Source organism: Uranotaenia lowii, chromosome 2 (assembly GCF_029784155.1).
Source record: "Uranotaenia lowii strain MFRU-FL chromosome 2, ASM2978415v1, whole genome shotgun sequence".
Taxonomy (NCBI): Eukaryota; Metazoa; Arthropoda; class Insecta; order Diptera; family Culicidae; genus Uranotaenia; species Uranotaenia lowii.
In genome coordinates, this window is record NC_073692.1 from 150,922,526 (window position 1) to 150,948,137 (window position 25,612).

Genomic DNA, 25,612 nt, shown 5'->3' on the forward strand with positions numbered 1-25,612 from the left:
TAAACATTACTTAAAAATTCTGCAAAAAATCATGGATGAGTTTTGGACCAAAACGAAGCTTTTGAGACCCCAGGGTTTGAGAAATTCGAAAATGGCCCCAAATCGACTCAGTCTAATATTACATATGGGACAGTCACGAGTTGATATTTTTTTTAAGATTTTCTAGAATCAATTCTCTTTTTTATTGTTTTATATTAAAGTCCTCTGTTGAAAATGACGAACTATCAGGTTAGAAGATAAATGACGAAAATGCATATGGTACTGTTTTGCGGAAAGGGGCAGTGCATGCATCTATGAAAATAGATTAAATTTTTAGTGAAGTTCCTACTATTTTAATGTTTACATGTACAAATTTTTGTAACGTTCTGTCAAGTGGTTTTTGAGATATCGTTCAAAAAAGAAGGCCATTGAAAAAATTTTCTTTGCAGGATTGCGGAAAATTCAGGAAAGTCCTAGTGGGAGACTCAAAAACTACTGGAAATTAACTTTTCAACTTATGTTCATATGGTAAATCATTGAAGGAGTCCTTGAGGATCTAAAAGAAAGCTAATTAAATCTTATTTTCACTATTCATGAAGTTAAGATGATTGATTCCATGTAACTAGGGAATATTTTATCAAGCGTATATTTCGATTTCAAAAGCAAAACATTTTTTTACTAAATAAATAATCTAACTGACTAATAAATAGGCCTAACTTCAATTCTGAAAGGTAAAAAAGCTGCCCGCTGTTAAAATATACAAAATACGGTGGTCAAATCGTACGCAAAATATTGGAACTGCTAGCGGGGAGATATTTTGACCAATTACATAAAGGACAGCAAAATGAACCATTTATCGGGTACCTGGCAGGTTTACAGCCAAAAACTTTTCATTGGCAAGTCTTGCTTGGGTGTTCTGAAGATGAATAAGGAGAAAAAAAAATGGAAAATACGATGTCTAGTACTTGTGGTGGCTGATAATCTGTGAAAGCTGCAAATCCGTCAGTGTGACATAATTATTGACACAATGGATGGCTGAATATACAAAGGAGATTGCCTCCAAATGCAACCTTTTTCCTTTTACAACACTTCCATAGAACTTAAACAGTTTTTTTTTTTTTAAATATGTCTTTATTTGTATCAAATCATCATTACACTTATATTACATTATTGCATTAAACTAGGTGTTCAGCTCAATAATGAACTGTTCATAGCCCTATAGTTAACTAGATTATAAAAATTTATTTATAAGATTTAAATTTGCTGAGCGCAATCAAGTTTTTAATGTAGGAGAACATCCTGTAATAGCAAAAATATTTTATACTTAAAACTAAACACTATCCTAAAATTAAACTAAACATAAAGAGAACGAATCTCTGCGATGGAAGACTGCATCGATTTGCCTCTGAAGTTGGAGATAATTTTGTTGGCCATCTCTCCGATCGATTCAATGCCCGCAATCCGATGAAGATCTTCGGTGCTGTGCCAAGGTGGAAGCCGCAAAATCATTTTCAGAACTTTGTTCTGAATCCTCTGGATGGCTTTCTTCCTCGTCGCGCAGCAGCTAGACCAAATCGGAACTGCATACATTATCGCTGGTCGGAAGACTTGCTTGTAAATAAGCATCTTATTCTTCAGGCAAAGTCGGGATTTCCTGTTGATGAGAGAATAAAGAGATTTAGTGTATTTATTACATTTAGATTGAATATCTTCAATGTGATTCTTAAAAGAAAGATTCCGATCAAGTGTGAGTCCCAAGTACTTCACGTGATCAGACCATTCTAATGAAACCCCATTAAAAGTTATGGAATGATTTTCATTAGGTTTTAAAAAATTTGCTCTTGGCTTATGGGGAAATAAAATAAGTTGAGTTTTGGAAGCGTTAGGAGAAATTTTCCACATTTTCAAGTAATTCAAAAAGGAATTTAAATTTTGTTGCAATCTACTGCGTACCACCCGTAAATTTCGACCTTTGGCTGAAAGCAAAGTATCATCAGCAAATAATCTTCTACCTTTTCCTTCTGGGACATCAGGAAGATCAGAAGTAAAAATATTGTATAAAATAGGCCCAAGTATACTACCCTGAGGGACACCAGCTCTAATGGGTATCCTTTCAGAGCATGAATTTTGATAGCTTACTTGCAAAGTTCGGCTAGTCAAATAATTTTGAATAATTTTGGTGAGATATACAGGAAAATCAAATCGAGCTAATTTAGCTACTAAAACTTTGTGCCAAACACTGTCAAAAGCTTTTTCAATATCAACTAGAGCAACACCAGTTGAATAACCCTCAGATTTGCTAGCGTTAATCATATTAGCTACACTCAAAAGTTTATGTGAAGTAGAATGTCCATGACGAAAACCAAATTGTTCATCAGGGAAAATAGAATTCTGATTAATGTGAATCATCATTCTATTCAAAATAACTCTCTCAAATAGTTTACTTAAAGAAGGAAGCAAACTAATTGGTCGATAACTTGAAGGCTCTGAAGCACTTTTTCCAGGTTTCAAAATTGGAGTTACTTTGGCATTTTTCCATTTATTGGGAAAATAAGCCAAGTGAAAACATTTATTGAAGATTTTAACTAAAAAATTTAAAGTGCTTTCAGGCAACTTTTTTATAAGAATATAGAAAATCCCATCTTCCCCCGGGGCTTTCATATTTTTAAATTTTTTGAAAATCAATTTAAGTTCATCAATATTTGTCTCACAAGAACTTTCAAACACATTTTGCTTAGAAAGAATATCATCAAATTCAAGGGAAATTTGAGCATCAATTGGACTTACAACGTTTAAATTAAAATCATGAGCAGACTCAAATTGTTGGGCTAATTTTTGAGCTTTTTCTGAATTAGTTAAAAGAAGTTTATCCCCATCTTTCAAAGTAGGAATTGGCTTCTGGGGCTTTTTTAGAATTTTAGTTAATTTCCAAAATGGCTTTGAGTAGAGTTTTATGTCCTCTACTGCTTTAGCAAAATTTTCATTACGAATGAAATTTAAACGACGTTTGATCTCTTTTTGAAGGTCGCAATAAATTAATTTCAAATAAGGATCCCTAGTACGTTGATATTGGCGTCGACGAATGTTTTTCAGTCGTATCAAAAACTGAAGATCATCATCAATTAAAGGTTGATTAAATTTATGTTTAACTTTAGGTATTGAAGCGGCTCTAGCATTGACTATTGAAGTTGTCAAATTTTCTACAGCCAAATCAATATCTTCTATTGAATTCAATGGAACGTTTACATCTAAATTACTTTCAATAAAATTCATATATCGCTCCCAGTTAGCCTTTTGAAAATTAAAAGTTGATTTTAAAGGGTTTCAATGGGACTTTGGGATAAAGAAAAAGTTACTGGAAGGTGGTCTGAATCGAGGTCCGCATGAGTAACTAATTGACTACAATGCTCGCCTAAATCCGTTAGAACCAAATCAATTGTGGAGGGATTTCTAATTGAAGAAAAACAAGTATGCCCATTAGGATATTCAACAGTATAATAACCTGCAGAGCAGTCATTAAACAAAATATTCCCATTTGAATTTGATGAAATATTATTCCAAGATCGGTGTTTTGCATTAAAGTCACCAATAATAAAAAATTTAGATTTATTTCTGGTGAGTTTTTGTAAATCTCCCTTCAAAAAATTTTTCTGTTCACCACTGCATTGAAAAGGCAAATATGCGGCAACAATTATAATTTTCCCCATAGAAGTTTCTAATTCAATTCCAATTGTTTCTAAGACTTTTGTATTGAAAGAAGGAAGAAGTCTAAATTTGAGACGACTATTGATGACAATAGCTACACCCCCACCTTGTCGATCAAGTCGATCATTTCGTAAAATTTTAAAGAAAGCATTGCTTTTCAAGTTATTGTCTGGCTTTAAAAAAGTTTCAGTGATGGCAGCAATATGTATGTTTTGAATTTTCAAAAATAAAAAGAACTCGTCTTGGTTAGCCAGCAAAGATCTAGCGTTCCAATTCATAATATTTAAACATCTATTTGGATCCATGAGGGAATCGTAAAGTCATAATAATTTTGTTAGCATAATTAAAAGAAGTTTGGAAAGCTTCAAACATTGAATTTGCTTTCAACATAAGTTGCATCATTTCCATTAAATTTTGATGCAAAAATTTAAATTTTTCTTCAGTAATCTCACCCAAATCAACAAAATTGTTAGAATCAGAAGAGGAAGGAGAAGAAAAAGTATTTGAATTTCGGGGATTTTCCCAAGCCTTCGCATGAACGTTGAGAGTTGGTTTTTTCCCATTTTTATTAGTTAAACCTGAAGAGGGCAACCCATTTTCAACCACCTCTGAGAACGATAAACAACGAGTCTGTGGCGCAGAATCAGCCCAGGTAACATTAAAATCACTTCGGGTATTACCCAGCCGTGATTCCAATGTAGACCGAGGCTGAATGCGAACAGACAGGTTGTTTGCCGGCCCGACGTGTGAAGACGAAAAATAGGAAGGAGGAGAAGAAACTTTTCTGGAAACTTTGGGGTTTTTCCTAGAAGCAATAATTTTTGCCCTGATGGGACAGTCTAGCGAAATCGAGGAATGATTACCTGCGCAATTCGCACACTTAAAAAATTCTGTTTTTGGCTTATCACCACCAAAAAGGCATTTAGATTTTTCATGATCGAATGAGCCGCAAAACATGCATCTGGCATTCATTCTACAATTTTTAGTGCCATGACAAAAGGCTTGACAACGACGACATTGCGTAATATTTTGTAAAAAATTGGTATGGGATTTACGAAAAGGTTCAAATTTTACTCGACAATGAAACATAAGACGAGCCTTTTCCAAAATTTTCAAATTATTGACCTGATCCTTTTTAAAATGGATCAAATAAAGTTCAGGAGCAAAACCAACACTACTGGTATTATTCGTGTTGGTTCTTTTCCTCATTTGAATTACTTGAATTGGAGAAAAACCTAACAAAGAATTTAATTCATTTGTGATCTCATCCGGTGTCTGATCGCCGGTGAGACCACGAAGTACAACTTTAAAAGGACGATCACCTCTGGTGTCGTACGTAAAAAATTGATGTTTTTTATTATTCAAATAATTTAAAATTTTTTGAAAATCATTAAAAGATTCCGCCAATATACGAGCAGTTCCCCTTCGACCGATCTGAAAAGAAATCTTCACATCCTTGACGGAAGTGAGGATTTCTTTTCGAAAGGCATTGAAGTCAGGAATCGTGACCGTTATTGGTGGAATCTTTTCGTTTTTAAGAGTATAAGAAGAAGAAGAAGGTTTCTTAGTACTCTTATCAGAATTAAATATGAATATTTCCTCATCACCAATGTTATGAAGGACATCGAATGAATTGGAAATTTCAACTTTTTTGGCAGATGGCCCTGGATTAGGTTCAGCAATCCGTTTTCTTCCGGCCCTTGAGCCGGCCGAAGACTTCCCCATGCTGGAAAGAAAAGAGAAAATATGAATAAAAGAAAATGAAAATAATTTTAGCACTGAAAAGTGCTGATTGAAATACAGGTAAGGAAAAAATAAATAATGTAAAATGTTCCTGCAGGTACACAGCAACGATACGATGCTCCGGCGTACGTGTTGACGGCTCAACGGTACAGATGGAAGTGAACTTAAACAGTTGATACTAAGTTTTGGTTGGATATGGAATGATGCAATCCCGATCAGGAGAGCATATCAAAATAATAACTCAAACGTATCTCACCAAGATATTTACATCTGATTTAGTTATAATTAAATACTCCAAATTTTCGATTTTAAGTTTCTCCAATCTGAATTATATCTTATTCTGATTGACAAACTTGCATAGGGTTGAGCTCGTATCAATGATTAAAATTTTTTTCGGATTGTCCAAAAATAAAATGATTATATCTTATTTTGATATACGTACAACTTTTTCTGTAACACGGACATCGAAGTCAACGGCTCAAACCTTACATTAACGAGTTTCGCTCAACAGATTCATAAAATTGAATCAAATTTTTGGGAAACCAAAAATGGAACATGGTTTAAGCAAACCCGATCAGGAGGGAAAAACAAAATTATATCAAAATGAGATATTTTGATACTTATCTTTTTTCTACCTGAATGAGTTATAATTCAGTACTCGTAGGATGTAAAAATATCTCAAATTATATCAAAAAATCTATACGATCATAGCTAAATTATATCAGTTTTTGATATGCTCCTATCAAGATTATATCTCGTTCAGATAGCATAGTTTGATATTGGACAGAACAAATTATATCAAAATTATAACTTATCAAGATATGAGTGCTTCAGGAAAATTTTCTAGTGGAAGGTCAATAAACCACATCATTTGATAAAACCATGCCCCATTTTTGGTTTTCCAAAAATTTGATTCAATTTTATGAATCTGTTGAGCGAAAATCGTTAATGTAAGGTTTGAGCCGTTGACTTCGATGTCCGTGTTTCAGAAAAAGTTGAACGTATATCAAAATAAGATATAATCATTTCATTTTAGGACCATCCGAAAAACATCTTGATCATTGAATATGGGCTCAACCCGGTTCTAGTTTGTCAATCAGAATAAGATATAATTCAGAATGGAGAAACTTAAAATCAAAAATTTGGAGTACTTAATTATAACTGAATCAGATGTAAATATCTTGGTGAGATACGTTTGACTTATTATTTTGATATGCTCTCCTGATCGGGAATAGTTTCCCGATCAGGAGGGAAAAACTTAATTATATCAGGATAAGATATTTTGATACTAATTTTTTCCTATCTAAATGAGTTATTATTCAGTACTCGTAGGATGTTAAAATATCTCAAATTATATCAAAAAATCTATACGATCATAGCTAAATTATATCAATTTTAGATATGCTCCTTTCAAGATTATATCTCGTTCAATTAGCATAGTTTGATATTGGGCAGAACAAAACCTATCAAAATTATATCTTATCCAGATATGAGTGCTTCTAGAAAAATTACTATTGGAATGTCAATAAACCATATTATTTGCTACAACCATGTTCCATTTTTGGTTTTTCAAAAATTGGAACCAATTTGAAGGATCTGTACGGTTTGGGCCGTTGACTTTGATGTCCGTGTTTCAGAAAAAGTTGTACATATATCAAAATAAGATATAATCATTTTATTTTGGGACAACTCGAAACAATTTTTTATCATTGAAAATTATCTCAACCCCATTCAAGCCTGTCAATCAGAATAAGATATAATTCCGATTGGAGAAACTTAAAATCTAAATTTTTCAGTACTTAATTATAACTGAATCAGATGTAAATATCTTGGTGAGATACGTTTGAGTTATTATTTTGATATGCTCTCCTGATCGGGTTGGGTTACTGACATTCCACTAGAAAATTTTCTCGAAGCACTCATATCTTCATAAGTTATAATTTTGCTATAATTTGTTCTGTCCAATATCAAACTATGCTATCTGAACGAGATATAATCTTGATAGGAGCATATCAAAAACTGATATAATTTAGCTATGATCGTATAGATTTTTTGATATAATTTGAGATATTTTAACATCCTACGAGTACTGAATTATAACTCATTTAATAGAAAAAAATAAGTATCAAAATATCTCAATTTGATATAATTTTGTTTTTCCCTCCTGATCGGGATTGCAATTACTCAAAAACAGAGGTGGAGTGATTAAAAGTCAAAAATGTTATTTTTTTGTCGAAGGAAAACAATCTACTGAAATTATCATAACTTCGATCAAATTGAACATTTTGAGTAGTTTTAAAAGTCAAGCTTCAGGAAACACAAAAAGTAATCAAACAGTCTTGATTTTTACAAGGGCCGTTCGTAGTATGCATTATAGATGGCGTACGTGGCGCTCTAAAACTAAAGTCGATGAGCTTCTTATTGGACGATTTCTCAATACCACATAACGTCACAAAAATTTGCACATGGGAACATTACGTTACTAGGTAGCTTCATCAAAACTATCATAAATTTCCGGACATATGTTCAAAAGTTATTCACAAAACACAGTGCTGCACTTTCTAATTTTTACACGAATATTCAATCTTAACTTTACAAGATATGTTCGCTCATTGAAGAATGATTTGTAAATTTATTAAGAATAATTTAGGGATGAATCTAAAATTTCCAAAAAATTTATTAACCTTGCGGATAAAAATTAAAGAAAAAAAAAACGACTGATTGAGAATTTGATTATTTAAATTGAAAAATAATCATTTTAAACGTTCATGGTATGATATATCTATTAAATTATCATACAATTTGTGGTTTATTTCACGGTCTTAATTTTTTTTCAAAAATTTGCAAAAAAAATCATCATGAAATATTGTTTTAGAATTATTCTTTCAACTCGAACTAATATCGCACCTATATAACCTTACAAATAATAATAATAATTTGACATGGATGTCTTATAGCTCCTTCTAAAATCCATCGAAACTTGTGCTTAGCAGAATGAATCTAAATTTAAAAAATAACAAAACCAATTATTACTTTCCCAGGTAAGGATAACTAAAATAAGGATAAATCTAAAGTATCGAAAATCAAGCCAAGAAACCATTTGGAAGAGAAAGTGAAAGCAGAACGTGAATTCTTCTAAACCGGATCAAGATAAAACACTTCAGTCAAGCAAGTTTTACAGTATGCATTTTGAATTATGTAGATGCATAAAAAACGATACAGAAATCTAAAGGAGTTTATATTAAGATTTTTTAGATTTTCTTAAATACGTAGAATTGATGCACTATTAAAAAAGTAAGTTTATTAAATCTTAGGTTTTCAAGCTATGTAGCAGAAAATGTTCAGAAATGGGCCTATCGGCTTAAATGCGCCTACGGCCTTTTGACGAAATGGCTGCCAAGACAACACAACCAATCCATGCACTTTGAGGGTGATACGCTTTGAACACAAGTAAAGAGTTTGTTTTATAAATTAATTGAATTTATAAATTTTGTGCTCCAAAAAAATTGAAAAATTCATTCAAAGTTTTGACACCTTCTGATGGAATATTAATTGGGTTTTTTTGGGAATAAGTTGGGTGGTTTTTGTTTCTTATACAAATAAACTTAAAAAATTAAAAAAAATTTCAAAAAAAATTTAAACATAATGATAAGAAAGTGGAATAAGGAAGAAGTTTTGGTATACCCCCATCATGTTTGAAAAATGCCTCTATTCTAAAATAACAGGTTGAATAGAATAAATATATGATTACTATCAATAAAACTTTAAATATAAGCTTAAATCAACGTCTTAAGAGATAATTGAAGATCTCAAAACAGATTTGATAAATATTTTTCCATGTATGAATTGCCTCCATAATATGGCAACCCTAACTTTTGTTCTATTCAATAATATTATAAAAGAAATATATTGTTATTAAACTTCGGCTTTGTTGTATTAAAGTTATAAGTTTCTAGCTTTTGCAATGAATTCATACCGAAATATTGCCAAAAAAAAAACAAAAAATTTATATAAATCATGAATAGGTGCATTGAATCCGCACGGTTTGAGGTTCGGTAATTTTGACAATTAAAATAAAATCGATTTCTCGAAAACTGAAAGAGATTTCTACATAAAAGTTACTCCAATGTGTAGAAATGTGTAGAAATGCTCATGTGTAGTTTTGGTACACATATTCGATGGAATATTTCATTAAATCAGCATTCTGTTTAAAAGGCACATATAGCTTGATTCTCTTTAAGTATATATGTACATAGCACTACCATAGATCAAGAAACAATATCTGGATCTAATATTTGAGCAGCATTAAGTTTTGCCATATTTACTCAAAGCTTTTCGATGCCTTCGACAACTATGCGCTGACCCATCGATTCTGAGATTTTGTTCGAGTATATTGCGAGAAATCGCTGCCCAGAAGCGCTAGTAAATGCAAACTAATTAAATTACTATGTAAATTAAGCGTGAAACCATTAAAATTGTTAGCATGAAAGCTGTGAAGTTTCACTTAGGCAAATCGAACGATAGGTACTGATTGTGAGATTATTTACGAGTTTGCCGATTGCTACTTTTTAAACAAAAACCCTTCTTCACTTTTTTTTAAATATTTTCTTCTTCAAATTTCAAAAACACCAATGATAGTCGCAAATCATTTCACTCACGAGCCCAATTTTTCTTGGCGGGCACCCATTATTTGCTCACGAAATGGTGCTGAAAAATTATTCAAATTTCTTAATTTATTCTAATTCCAGGCAAATCTAGGCAATCAAATATGAGTAGCGGCAGCACGCTTCGAAATGAAAAAAAAAATGTTCTTCCGACTCGTGTTTTCCAACCGGAGGAAAACGAAAACAAAACTTTGATTTGTTTTGCTGGCTCGATTTCGAGGCTCGTTTCCGCCTGGCTCAAGCCTGTTGGCTGTTGGGTCTTCAAATTAATTCATATTTTTGGCTTTTTGTTTTATCTAGGTGTGTTTTTTGGCGACAGCCTCTCGTCGAGTTGGCTGAAGAAAGAAAGAAGGGGCGTAAATCATCGCGACTTACTTTGCTCGATTGATTTATGTCTCTGTTATTTCAGGAATGTTGAAATTCGATAGGATTCCCCTGAGCAGAGCAAAGGAAATGCCGTGACAAATATTGAACGTTGTGAACGTGCTTGTTATTATTTGAATGCAGAATGAATATGAAACTCGATTCGCAGAATTATTTGTAAAATATGTTTAAGAAGGTACATTTGCTGATTTAGTATAAATTTTGAAATTTTGGACTTTAAATCCAAATTTAAAATAACAAACGAATATCAAGAATGTAAATTTAGAATTTTAACAAAAATTCCTGAGCTCACAGGTACGCCTGAATCATGTTTCAAGTTTCAGGTGTAATTAAAACTATAATTTAATTAAGAACACAAAATTTCGACTGCGATGACAAAATCATATCCTAATTTGATCAACACTTGAACAATTGATAATCAAAATTCAGTATAAATATCTGACTTGTAACCAAAAGATCTGACTTCTTTCTCCGAATATTCAATCTGAATCTGAATAAAATTTGGTTTAGGAACCATTTCATTAAATCTTAATAAATTCAAATCTGATTTTGGACTTCAATGTAAAAAAAACTCGTTTACCCTAGGTAGTAAAGGAAAAAACACATCAAATTACAAAACATACATTGAAAGTATTATCTTTTGGTTCTGGTTTTGTGTATCATTCACGCACATGCTATTTATTTGCAGATTTTTTTTCAAAAATGCTCTGAAAACTCAAAGCATTTTTTAAAAATTGAATAGAAAGAAGGAATTTCACATTCACGTATCATCTTAATTGAATTTAAAAAAAGTATCACTTGAAATTTAAATATCTAGAATTTTATTTACTTTCATATTTTGATTGAATTTTTTATTAAAATCATCAGAATTTCGATAAAATTTCTTGTTAAGAAGTATCAGGGAAACATGAGGAATTTTGGCAATAAGTTCTACCTACTGAGTTCAAAAGTAGATCTCAATAACATTTCACTAAACTATATAAGAAACAAAATTAACAACATATTCAAGTGGCAAGAGAAATCATTTCATGTTAGGTTTTATTCATTTCCAAAAGCGTTGTCTATGGTCAGGCACTACGAATTATTTCTCCAAAGTTGGCATCAATGGCACAAAAACGAAGCAAAACGACTCAAATCACTGGCTCAGGACTTTTAAATACGGGTTTTTGAATACTAATTATTTAGATTCAGGTCGAAATAAAATCGATTTGTTGCGATCGTAGGTTACGAAAAAAAAAAAAAAGTAGGTTACGAAGTTTTCAAAAATAATGACAATTTTCGTCCCGAAAATTTTGTTTTTTTATCCACAGAAGCAGATTCCTGCCAAATCATGATACTTTTCGCAAAACAATCAGGAAATATAACATGACTCATATAGGAACCTTGAAACAAGCAGAGATGTTGCAAAATTCAACCGCCGTAATTTATACAAAAATGTTTTTTTCACAAGTTTTATCGTCCATCCTGATCCGATCTTTAATCGTACTTTCTGAGCACTTGGTTTGTTCAATGCTTTTTAAACTTTTTCATCACTCTCGCATAGGAATCAACGGTATGAACAGTGATTTTATCAGCTCTCGATTGCAAAATGATGGATTTTGAGGGAAACTGTGCACAATGATTTGTGTCATCTTCTCTTGTATCTTAAATTTATCGGAAATGTTTTTGTTTTAAATTTTTATCAAGCAGGCAGAATAACACTTTTTACAGGCAATCCTACGCTGTCGATGCATGTCCAATAGGGATGCAGAAAATTGTACTTATCTGGGATTCTGGGGGTTCAAGCTTCAAATGATAGCTTAGGGTGTAAGAAACAAACTTTTGTATGGCAGCGACTCAGAAAAATTATGTTTAGGAGGTCGCACTGGTTCGATATTTCGAAAAGGCTATTTTTTCGACATTTTGTCCTAATAACATTTTCAGATCTTGAAAAAGTATCAACATGTGTCTCTAATATTTTTTAAATTTGCTTTATAATGTAAGTTTTAAACTAAAAATTAATTGGAACTGTTTTGGACTCTCAATTTGTATGTATGATTTTTCAAAAAACGCAATACTATGATTTTTTGTGAAAAAAAATTACAACTTACAAAAAAAGTGCACTTTGGATCAAGATTTTCAATCAACATCAAATTTAAAAGATTTGCAACGTTACGATGTGCAACTTTTCAGAAGAATGTGTATAGCTATTACTTGTCGTTAAAAAGTAATTCAAGTTTTTCTGATTGAAAAAGTCACAAATTTCAAAGTTTTGCAAAGAATTGGTTTATATTATGATGTGGATAAGTTTCGAGTAATCTAAACTTCGGATATCAAACTTTTTCATCCTTTTATCGATCCTTGAATCAGCAGAAACAACCATGATTAGTTTCTAGATTTTTATTTCAAATTTATTTAGTGGTTGTAGCCATAACACATTCATCAAACCTTCACCCAAGTATGGGTAACACGACCTTCAATCAATAAAAAATCTGGAAACTTGGAATGGTTCTTTCTGGTGATTTAAGGATCGAAAAAGGATGAAAAAAATTGATAACATGAGTTTATTTGGTTCTAAAATTGCTTGAAACTCATCCACATGATAATAAAAAGCAATTCATAGCAAAAATTTGAAAATTGTAACTTTTTTCCACAGTGAAACTTGAATTACTTGGAAAAGAGAAGTCATAGCTAGACACTTTCTTCTGCAAAGTTGCACATTAAAACGTTACGCATCTTTTGAATTCAATGTTGATTTAAAATCTTAATTCAAGAAATAAACTTTTTTGTTAATTTTCATGATTTTTTTTATCAAAAATTCATAGTATTGCATAATTTAAAAAATTATAAATACATACAAATTGAGAGTCCAAAACAGTCGCAAAAAATTTTCAGTTTTAAACTCACATTTTAAAGCAATTTAAAAAGTATATTAGAAACACATGTTTGATACATTTTCAAGATCTGAAAATATTAATATGACAAAATGTCGAAAAAAATAGCCTTTTTCCTAAAATCGAACCAGTGTGACTTCTAAACTCAATTTTTCTGAGTCGCCGCCATATAGATAATTGTTTCCTACGCCCTAAGCTATCATTTGAAGCTTGAGCCCCCAAAATCCAAGACATTGTGCAATTTTGGGCCACCCTAATGTCCAATCACTAGAAACTTAGCTATCACCAGAAGAAAGTGTCCCATTCTTTTATGAACTAGGCTTTATAAGCAGTTAGTTGGACTTTCGACATGTAAGTCCAATCCCATTCTGGGAACATTGTATCCGAGAGAACCGAGAGAACCTGGCTGGCGAGTCTCCGTGAAAAGAATAAATAAAAGGACCAGTCTCTTCTGATTCTGGCTTCCAACTCGATAGACGTGTTTTTGTGTCCTTCTTACTTACCAGAAATACCCCACTTTATTAATTATATTTTATAAGATTAAAATTATGTACGCGTTAATGGTTACTTCAGAAAGGACTTCATTTAAGAAGTATACCTACTTCTTCGTTTCTGGTCCGTGAATGACTAATAAACTTTATTTTCAAGTTTACTGAAATACTACGAATTTTGCCATGCATCAAAAATAGAAAGTTACCATCAAGGATGCGGTTGCCAGATTCAGATTTTTTCAGCAGGTATTCGGACAAACCGGTCAATTTCATATGAAAAACCTGGCAAAGTCAGGGCATTTGATTTGAAAAGTGACGACCATAAATCCGGGCTATAGGGGAGATGAGGGCATAACGAGCACCCAGGGCATAATGAGCACTCCTTTTTTCTACATAAGTACGTATTTTCTTAAACAAATTTTCATAAGGACTTGTTTCGTACTACCTACAGTATTAATTTTTGACCAAAAAAGAAATATCCTTTTCATATTTACAGAAATATTAAATAATAACCAGTTCGGTTCTCATTTGACGAAAATATTATAATTTTTGAGCACCACCAAATACGATTTTATGACCTTTAAATCATCTTGATCTGAAATGTACGCACTGCAACATGATCTACACATTGATTCCCAATTTTCAACATAATTTTTTTTTTTTGATTTTTCACTTTAATAAATTTTTAAACGCGTTTTTACTTTAATTTTTTCACTAGAGGCGAACAGAGCTTGATAGTGCTCTGTTGGCATAATGAGCATTTCCGTCTGTATAATCTAGCAGCGAATTCAACTCAATGAAGTCAACTGAATAATAGAGCTACAGCTTGACTTGTATCGTCTGTCGATTTGGCCTATTGGTAAGGTGTCGTAGAGGTAATCAGTAGACTCAAGTTCGATTCCTGTTCGAGGGGATTTGTTTTTGCACATACCATTCATGATTGATTTTTTTATTATTACAATCTACGGATAATAGCATCAAAGCATCATCCGTCAAACAAAACACCAGAAACATAATGTATGAGCATGTGTTCATTCTTTGAATTCTACAAACAGACCTAGATTATTTTGTTAATGTTTTGTTTGATGAATCTATGCCTCACCGTTTAGTGCAATCATGATCATGAATGATAAATGAAAAAAAAAATCACCTCGACTAAGAATCGAACTCGAGCCTACTGATTACCTCTCAGACATCTAACCAATAGGCCAAATCGTCAGACGATGCATGTTAAGCTGTAGCTCTATTAGTCAGTTGACTTCATCGAGTCGTATTCGCTGCTAGATTCTCCGGCAGAAAACGCTCATTATGCCTTCATTGATGGTGCTCATACTGCCTCGGGGGGTTTCTCATTATGCCTCTACAGTTCCTGGGTTTCACCTTTCGGCAAAAATTTTTAAAATGCATTTTTATACGTTTTTATCTACTTTTTCAAGTTTCATCCAATTAGGCAATGACTATTTGAGTGTCTGAACATGAAACAATAATGTAATTCACATATTACAGCTGTTCTCTATGGTTAAATAAGCGTTTTGCTTAAGGTGGCCATTATGTACTCATCTCCCCTACTAAGCAAATTGTGAAAAAATTAATCCACATATTTGTTATTTATAATTTTGTTAAAGTTGCCATAATTTACACTTTGTTCTTTAAAAATTAGTATTCAAACCTTTATAAAACATCTCATACATTTTTGTTCTCTTTTTCTAGTTGGTTTTTGTGATTTATCGAAATCATTCACGATTTTAAGATTTTTTGATTCGAGAACGGATAAAAATCACTTGTAATCGGTAAATGCACGTGAAATGTGTCATGAATAAGAAGTTAATGATAGAAATCTCGTTGAGATGGGTTTGTTTTACAATTATGATTTGCTCTCCTGATCGGGAGTTTAATAGAAAACTATACATTTTTTTTAACAGATACTTACAGTGGTTACATTTTAAAATTTTAAGATGACTAACCTTCCTATGCGGTAAGGGAATTTATGAGTCAAACTGTGCCTTCTCGATGCGTTATTTCAAAAAAAAAAACATGTTTTCTTAGGGGTATGAGAAGGGCATTTTACATCGCTTCTTATGATTTTTTCATCTTTAATCACTCCATTTTCAATGATTTTTGTGTTTAAGGACCTTCAGGTAACAGGCTTCAAATTCAAACCTACTAAGTTTCGAACAATCAAAAACTTTTTCTCTAGTTTCAAGTCATAGATGGCAGTATTATTTTGCTTTTAAACGGGATTGAGACTTTCTGGAATTATTAAGGTGTGCTGAATGATTTTGGTCAAGAAATAAGTACTTGGAACCGAATGAATGCCTTGGAAATCCTAAGATCACTAAATCAGAAAATATAATTCCATCAAGGCCCCTAAAAATCAAATTTCTTGGACCAAGAATCAGAATAAACACAAAACTGTGTTAGAAAACTACCTCGAAATTATGAATATGGGCCTTAATAAACCCGGAAAATCAAAATTGAGACTTAATTTGGTTTAAACTGCAAAATAGTGCTGCCATCTACAAATTGAAACTGGAAAACTGTGGTTAAATGATAAAAAAAGATTTTTTATTATAACCTTCAAAATTAACCCAGAATGTTTGTTTCATCATTTCACATCATGTTAATGAAGAAAGTAAGCAGTTTGGTAAAGTATTACAGCTCAAAACTTATATTTGTTAGTACTAGAGGAACATCTCTTAAAAACGCTTTTAAAACCATTAATACACTGAAAAGAGTCTGAAAATGCAGGGATCTTTTCAAATAGTTCGTAGAAGCATTATAATAAACATTTACACAGTAAATTTAAAGAAATAATTTTTCCATATTTCTGGTCCTCATCGCCAATTGCTTCGTCCAAAAAAAGTAAACTTATGCTTGGTTGAACAATTCAAAAAAGTTGTAGATGAAAATTTTGGTGATTGTCAATCATTCATATAACAACAAGCAAAACACAGGGTAGAACTATTCTTGTTTAGCGCACTGTATAACATTTATAAGTTAAAAAGCTTATTTATGAATAATGAAGGTTAAACAACACTTTCCTCAAATTTCTCCGATCGAATGCAACTGAATTTCAGAAAAAAAATCACGTGAGAAAACTGTTATTTTTGGCTTTTAAAATCTGCAGCCAAGATATTTCCTAATTATCTTTTGCCAAATAAGCCTAGTTCTATGCCTGTACCCAATTGGTTCCTAAATGGTGTGAAACAATTGTAGATTTAGTGTTCGCAAACTTTGAAAACGCGCTTTCAGTTGTATACCTAGTAGGTAATTATTTTTTCGAAAAAAATAACAGTGTCAGTGAACTAATTGCACCCATCAAACTTGAAAAACCATAACAGCTACCGGACAGTTCACCTATCATTAAACATGTTTCAATATTTTACGACCCCCTATCCTATGCCACCTACCCTGCTTCAACCTGTGAGTAACAACTGTTTCAGCAACATTCTCGATCCGGTTCCAGCATCATATGTGACTCAATGTAGCTACTAGCTAGGGTAGGTGTAGGTAGTAGATAAATGAACCCCTGAATTATTGGCAAAACCGCCCTGCAGTTAGTTCAATTGGATGGCGGCGAGTTTGAAAATCACGATTTGGCCAGAGCCCCTCTAGGAGAGTACACCGTGTTCAATTGATTCCAAATTACCCCGGCTAGTAGTGTAGTTATTCCGCGGGCACTAAAAGCTTCATTTGGATGATGAAGAGAGCTAGAAGAATTGAGAACCGAGGGAGGGAAGAGATTTATCTATTATAACTAAACATATATGTTTAATGCGATTACCTGCGCTCAGATGTGGCACGTTCACTAATGATGGCGATAATCTGCTGGGAATTAATTTATGCGTTTTTAGACGTGCGCGCTCTCTCTCTATCTCTATCTCTCTCTCGCCCTAAAGTGTAAACTCGCTGGCAGCCATTGTACCAAAACAGGTTTACGATGTGAGATTATTTTTGCATAATTTTGTTGTTGTTGTTTTGTGTACCGGAGCGGCAGCCGAGAAACATCAGATCAACAGCTCATTAAGGGATGCACTATTTTTGTGTCTACAACCTAATCGTGTTCGACTAAACAGTAATTGAGCAAAAAATGTTTTCATAAGATTGATTACTTTGGAAAATGTTTCACCAAATATCAACTAACAGTAGAACGTGGTAGTCCTTTAACCTAAAAAGTCTCAGCGATATCTAATATATGCAACGCCCTGTCAGTCAGACAGAAAGACATACATACACTGCTAAGCCGATATAGGCTTTACAAATTAAAAAAATGACGTGGACCACTTAAGATAAAAATTAATTTCCCAGTACCGAGATGGGAATCGAACCCATACCATCAGTCGACCAGCGATAACTGTCTTTTAACGCAAACCACTCGACCACCGAGACGTACGCATTTTTTGATGGCCATTTAGTAATTAGGGTTCCAAAATTTACTACCTTATATTGTATCAATTTCTAGGAAAAGAATGAAATTTGGGTTGCGCCGTTTTATTTCAAAGAAAACCATTTTTATTATCTACGAATTTCATAAAAATAATATATTAGAAGGTTTTGAAAACGGATGACTTTTGAATGAATTTTTTTGGTGCTGCAAATTAACACCGGAGGTTTGCTATTTTGCCTCACAAAAGTTAAAGATCATTATATCGTCCAAGAAACTTCTATTTTTGTTGAATACCTTCATTAGGGGCATCCATAAAATACAAAACGCTCTTGGTGCAAGGAGGAGGTAGATTCGATCGTTACAAATTGTTACATAGGGGAGGAGGGGAGGTATTCTTAGCGTTACGTAGCATTTTTTTAAATTATTCTGCAGCTTTTTTAACGTTATTCCACCACAATTATTGCCAGATTCCAAATTTTTAGCAGATTAAAGATATTTTAACTTCAATATAAGTGAAACTGATATGGTATTCATCCCTTTCCCGAAGATTTTGAAAGAGATTTCTCCACGATCTTTACTACACTCCTGTGAAATGATCGTTGGAAAACCGAATATTAGCATAATATATATTGCACAACACGTTACGCTTCTTGAGTATTGAACGCTCCTTGAGAATTGATTTGTGACATAAGGGGGGCGGAAATGAAAAAAAAAGTTGCATTTTTGCATTACGTTATTTAAGGCATGAATGAATATGATATGGTTTTTTTTTATCTGATTCAAGTACAAATTATTAAACCTTAAACAGCGGCAATTCAATATTTTCATTCTTCAGTTTTTGAAAAGCTATGTTTTTTTTTACAAAAAATAATGTTTTAAATAATTAATAAACCCGAGAGGAACAGCAGAAAATTTTGTCACATCAGTATAGTTTAAAAGTTGAAAAGTAATCAACCCTTGAATCTTAGAAACAAGAACTAGCAGAAAAACACTCCTTGTGTACTTTTAAGTAACACAGGGCTCTCGTTTTGTTTTTTTTTTTTCAAAATCAGCTTTCAAATGATATACCTGCTATGAAGAAAGTGCCAACAAAATATAAACACATATCATCATTTCATCTGAAAACTGCTTCGCGATTGGAATTATAACAAAAAAGTTATTGCGGTTCAAAGATTGTACTTTTGGCGCAAATTGGCGTCCAAAATGCCATACAGTGGTCCAATTCTTAAAAAAAAACCTGGTTTAAAGTTTGTTTTCAAAAATGTTTGGCTCTGAAACTTACTAAAACTCTTCAATAATCATAAGTTCACTGAAAAAGACTTTAAACCTTATATTTCATTTTAATTTTTTTACGGTAGGAACTTGAACATTTTTGAAAGCACAATTCCAATACAAATAAAATTCAATAAAAATAATTTGAAATAACAACGTTCTGGTGCTGATCACTTTTTTGATTTTTCATCAATTCAATAAAAAATTTTAAGTAAAATGATTTTTTTTAACAATTTTGCAAATACTTATCAAAATTCTGAAGTTGGAGTGTGTAGGTTTTTTTTCTCTAACTATCATTTGTTCTTTAAATGATTTTTTTATCACCAAACATTTGATTTATAAAAAGATTATTTATATTTTATAATTTTTTTTTATTTTTTATTTGCCTTTTGACTTTATTTTTGAATTTTTTTTTCATTTTTCATATCTATAGCATAATGCCAAAAAAGTCTTCAAGGTTTCAATTGGTTCCTATAAATTTTTACCAGCGATAAGGTTCTATGATTTGATTAATAACAAGAAGAATATTTGAGAAACCGCAATCAAATCATGTTTTGTTATTCCTAATCACAAAATATTACCAAAAAAAACCAAGAAATACAATAAAATTTCAATTTAGTTTGTATTCCGGGAGGTTACTTGCTCAGTCAAGTCAAATCTGAAAAAAGTGGTACAACTCTTCGAAATAGTTATCTAAAAATGGCTTAAAAATAATCCCAATTTGCAATACTTTATAGTACAGATATGTGGGAATCTATCCAACGCAAAATTAGAGTGATGTTATTTTGAGTTTTTGATCAAATCTCTTGTTTAAATATTTAGCGTGTTATGCAACTAAACTCCATAGATAAAAAAAATTAACTTCATCACAAAACATAACTTTTTACTGAATAAGGTGTAAGATATGACCAAAATATAAAAATAATTGGAAAGTAAAATATATACGCGATTCATTTCACTGTAATTGAATCTTTGCTAAATTTTCATAAAATATTCAATCCTTTCTTAGACTTTCTCTGAAGATTTTTAAACGATTAAACTTTATGTCTATCATTTTTATGGTTTCATGTAGCCTTATAAGGCCGAAACTTGATGAAATATTAAGAAAGATGATTTTGAGCACTTCAAAAATCAACTTTCTGTCTACTTTTCTGTATTTTGGACAACTGTGCGCTATGAGTAAAATGAACTCATCGCGTGTTAGACGACAATTTGCGGCCAAAATACAATCTTAGAACCATTTTAATATTTTTGTTATAAATCTATTCGTGGTGTGGCCTTCCAGTGTTATGTTTGTCTTGATTTGAATTTTAATGAAACCAATATTCAAAAGCAATCGATTGGCTAACAAAAAATATATTTAATGAACAACCAGTTTTTTATTCTTTTACAGAACAAAATATCTCAGAATCTTTTTCACTCTTAATATTGAGTGTCAACTATGGTTGCCAGATTACCCGGTTTTATCCGGGTTTTCCCGGATATTTGTTATAAAATTTGAGAGCAGTCCGGCCCGGCCCGGTCTCCCAGATTTTATTCTGAAATGCCCGGATTTATTCAGATTATTTGGCAAATCAAACAAAAAGAAAATTGTGTTGTAAAAAAATTAATTTATGCCTCAAAAAACGGAATTTTTTGAGCAAGTTTTATGAAAATAGTCATGAAAGATTTTTTGAAAGCCTAAAATACGATTCAATATCTGTCGATAAATTTTGATAAAAAAAAATTAAAATAAAAAAATTTTCAGCACGTATCCGGGCTGGACAAATCCGGGCAATTTTTGATAAAAACCTTACAGAATCCGGGCATTTGATTAAAAAATGACAACCAAAAATCAGGGCAATGTCCTGGCAATTTTTGGAAAAATTCAGAAGTTACTTAGCAAATCACAAAAAAAAAACTTTTTTTGCTTTTTGCTGAATAAATTCTGGATTTTGACTAAACTTTCCCGGATATTGCCTGGATTTTTGGTCGTCAATTTTAAATTTAAATACTCGGATTTTGTGGAGTTTTTATATAAAATTTTTTGGATTTGTTCAGCCCGGATTCGTGCCAAATCTTCGAAAAGCTTTGATTTAATTTTTGTCAATTTTGAATTCGATGAAGTTTTGGTTTTTTCAGGTCTGGTGCTTCGAGAAAAGTCTTATTAGACTAGATATGATGCAAAATTGGCTGATGTGTTTTGACTTAAAAAAACAGGTTTTAAGTACTTTTTTAATGTTTTTTTTTAAATTATTGAGAATTTTTCGGACATTGGGGAAAAAACCCCCGAAATTGCGCGGTTCGATTATAAGTGGAAAAATATCGGGTTAGCTTAGGTTAGAATAATTTTGGATTTTGTGGATCAAAATTTGCTCATAAACATTAAAATTTAATGTCTGTGATCAGATTTCGGATTCCTAATTCAGTTTTTTTTATTATTGAAATTGGATCATCATTAGGAAAAAAAACTTGATACGAATCTTGGTTTAACATTTGAAACCTTAACTGGATGTGTTTTGGGAACGGAACACTTTTCGGACTAATTTTAAAACTCGCGACGTTTGATTGAAAACTCAACTTAAAAAACGAGCAACTTTTATTTCGGTTTGATTGGTGGGGGTTTTATTGGTACGAGGTGTATAGCACGGCGGATTGGTTTGATCTGTTGTGTGTCTACACTTGTGTTGTACCAAAAGTGGCGAATCTAAGCACAAAGTAAACTGAAAAATCTGTTGGTACATACAGTTCCATTTCGTATAAGTGTTTGTTTCATTTTGTATAAGTGTTGTGATCAGAAAACGAAAAGCTCCTGTTCGAGCAGTGAACAGAGCTTATATCCATCCGAAAGCCTTTTTAGATCACTTTCGGATGGATCTAACTTTGACGTTCTGCGATGTTTTTCTATTTCTATACTAACACTTACGAGCGGTGAGATTTTACACAAACATATGCCGCCCGCCTTGAAATATCATTTCAAAACTAACGGTATTTGTTTACATTCAGTATCATTGTTGTCTGTCCTAGCTATTCTAACGGTACATTTCAATTTTCTGTTTCGTTTTGATCAGTGTTTCGTGTGTTGTGTAGGAATATTTTCATAAGTAGCTGGTGTAGTTCATCGTTGCAGAAGAATCGGACTGGAGCTGCTGGAGATGGTTGATGGTTACTTCTGGGTGAATTCGGTGCTGCTGTTCGATCATTGCTGGTTGCTGCTTTACAAAGGTGAGTCTCAAAAAAGTCAAAATTGCACTTCAATGCAATTTCTCGTTTTGTTTGCAGATTCGGTAGCCGAGACGATCCAGGACCACCGATGAACGGTGACTTCGATGAACTTCTGCTTCTTCTTGCTGCATTCCAGTAGTGTGTGACCGACGGTAAACAGGTGAGTAACAACATCAATTTTCGTAAACTTTCGTAGCAATATTGACCCCTTTTCTTCTGCTGCAGATATTGTTACTGACTCGGATCGAAGATGCTGATGTTGATGCTGCTGCTGCTGCTGCTGCTTACTTTGCCTCGACTGCTGGTATTTGATGATGGACCTGGTAGACTTAATCGCTACGATTTGCGGATCCAAGTATATCCGATGGAGCGCAGGATGCACCAGCAGTTTGTGGTGACTGATTCGGTGTGTGGCCTTCAAAGAGGAGGATGTGCCTGGTTTGCCAAAACGGAGTCTATCGATGAAGCGCAGCTCGTCTGTAAGGTTGCTTGATACGACGTTCGCCCGGAATGGAATGGCCTGGGTACACCTTGAAGCAGAACGGAACCGACCAACGCGCCTTCGTGTCTCTCCGGTGATACGCCCTGTGGCTCAAGTGGTGCAATGCGCTGCCTATACCGTGCTGGATGGCCAACTCAACCCGTGCTCTGATCGACGACGTTATCTGTTTGAAGGAAGTGCTAAGTATTGGGAAACACATAGATAATATACATGGGACTTCCCTGGATGCGGAGGCCCTGGACCTCCGCATATGCTCCTACGACATGCGTCGACTTTCTTTTGAAAAATATGACATCCTTCAATAATCTTTCTTTGGTGCAGCTCGTATCTAATAGGTTTGGCAAACCCTTTGCTGGGACGGATAAGGATTGGGAGTGGGGCAAAATTTCTCCTGGAGAAATTTTCAGATAACTTATCTTCTGCAGTTGAGGTGAACTTAAACATTGTTGGAAATAAACCCTGATGAGAATTGGTTTTCAAACTGATCATGAGGAGGATCGAACAGAGTGTTAGGTTGATTTGTCTGATGGGAATTCAGCAGAATGTCCTGAATCGATCCTTTAATCAATACGTTTTGGTTTTTAAACCGACAGGATAGTTTAAAACTGATACAGTTTCAAAATATTGATTCTTCCAACTATAATACTCTTGAGATGATAGGTTTCTTGATAATTACTTCAAGAACTATGGGGAAACTTCACCGATGGGATTAGGAATGATTATCACTCTAGCGGACCTTAATCAACGAGCTTTCATTAGAGTTTCACGCTCTCAAGCAGCATTGTTCGCATTATTCTTAACACGGTACGGGGAACTTAAAACGGCGTGGCTGAACTAGGTATGCTGATAGTTCAAGTGATTAGACTTTTTCGATCGATATGAAAGAACTTAATGCGATATGGGTGAAATGCGGACGTAACTGAAACATAAATTCATGGAATTATTCATTCTTTCCTGCAAACTTCTTAATGCTTGATGAATCTTCGCATTGCAACGGTTTGACTTAGGTGGAATTGATTAAGCTTCAAGTTTCAAATTCGGTTTAGTTCAATCATCACTCCATTTGAATTCATTAATCTGACTTAAACAATATTTGACTTAATCTGACACTTTTGTTTAGCCAACTCTTGCTGACATTTTTGAATGATTGTAACGTAAGTTATTCAAAAAAAAATAGTTGAGTTCCTCGACTCATTTAACTGACACAAATCTGACTCATTCTTGGGTAGGTAATCTGACAAAACGTTCCGCTTCAACTCTGACTGTGGGTGCTTCAATTTAGTTCGAGATCTCAACGCGGCATGTTTCAAGCTCTTAGAACCACGTGAGCTGCTTCTGTAGATTCTTGAAGAACAGACTGGGCTATGGGAAACCTTTTGCGGAGATTCGACCACTCGACCTGACACAATCCAACCAAAAACTGTATTTTGCAGCGTGGGACCATATTTCGTAACCTTTCTCCGTTCATCCGTCAACAAATCTGTGTAATACTCGGTACCAATGACAATATCGATCCGCCTTGACTCGTGGAAGTAGGGATCGGCTAGCAAAGCGGAATCTATTAGTGACAAGGACGAATGATCAAACGATGTCGAGGGCAAATGTAGGGTAAGTTTGGGCAACACAAAGAACTGCATAGTTTCTCGGAAACCAGATATTTTTGGCGAACGTGAACAGACTTCAGAACGTAAGGTTTTCGTTGACACTGACTCAGATGACCCAATACCCTGAACTGACAAAAACGTGGGTGATTCTTCGAGCTTCAGTTTTCTCGAAAGTTCTTCTGTCATCAGACAATGTTGCGAACAAGAGTCCAACAGGGCTCTGGCTACCAGAGCGTTACCGTAGCGGTCTTTGATCTTGATGAGAGCGGTAGGAAGCAGAGTATTTGATGTAGGCTTAACAGATAGTGCTACGTAGCTTTGGCTTGTGCTTGGCATAGGTGAATTGATTTGTGTGGTTGTGTTTGGTGAATTGTGTGTTGCATTTTGTGGTTGAGTGTGTGTTTCCGTAACTATTGGCATGGTTTGTTGTCTTTGCTGTTGATAGGCTTGCTGTGGAATAATATGGGTGCTTTCTTGATAAGGTTGTGCGTTTGACAGTTGACTGAGTCTCGGATTTGACGGATTTGGAACGGAGGATCGCGTAGCGTGCAACATAGTGTGATGCCTTTGTTGACATAACCGACAACTGCTACGTGTGCAGTTTGTCGCAAAATGACCAGGCTGTAGGCAATTTCTGCAGACTCGACTTCGATTGGCGGCTTCAACACGTTCTGATATCTTCAATCGAAGGAATCTCTGGCATTGAAATGGTGAGTGCCATGTTTCATTGCAGAATGGACACTGGTTTGAGGACTTAACTGTTGTGTAGCTTGCTGATTGGGTTCTCGACTGATGATGATCGGT

The 25,612-nt window shown here is 33.5% G+C and overlaps 1 protein-coding gene across 1 annotated transcript in view; it reads right to left on the reverse strand.

Annotated features, from left to right (window-relative positions):
- LOC129746328 (T-box protein H15-like) overlaps positions 1-25,612 on the reverse strand; it is a 222,838-nt gene that overhangs the window by 138,795 nt on the left and 58,431 nt on the right. The gene's annotated exons all lie outside the window — the stretch shown is intronic.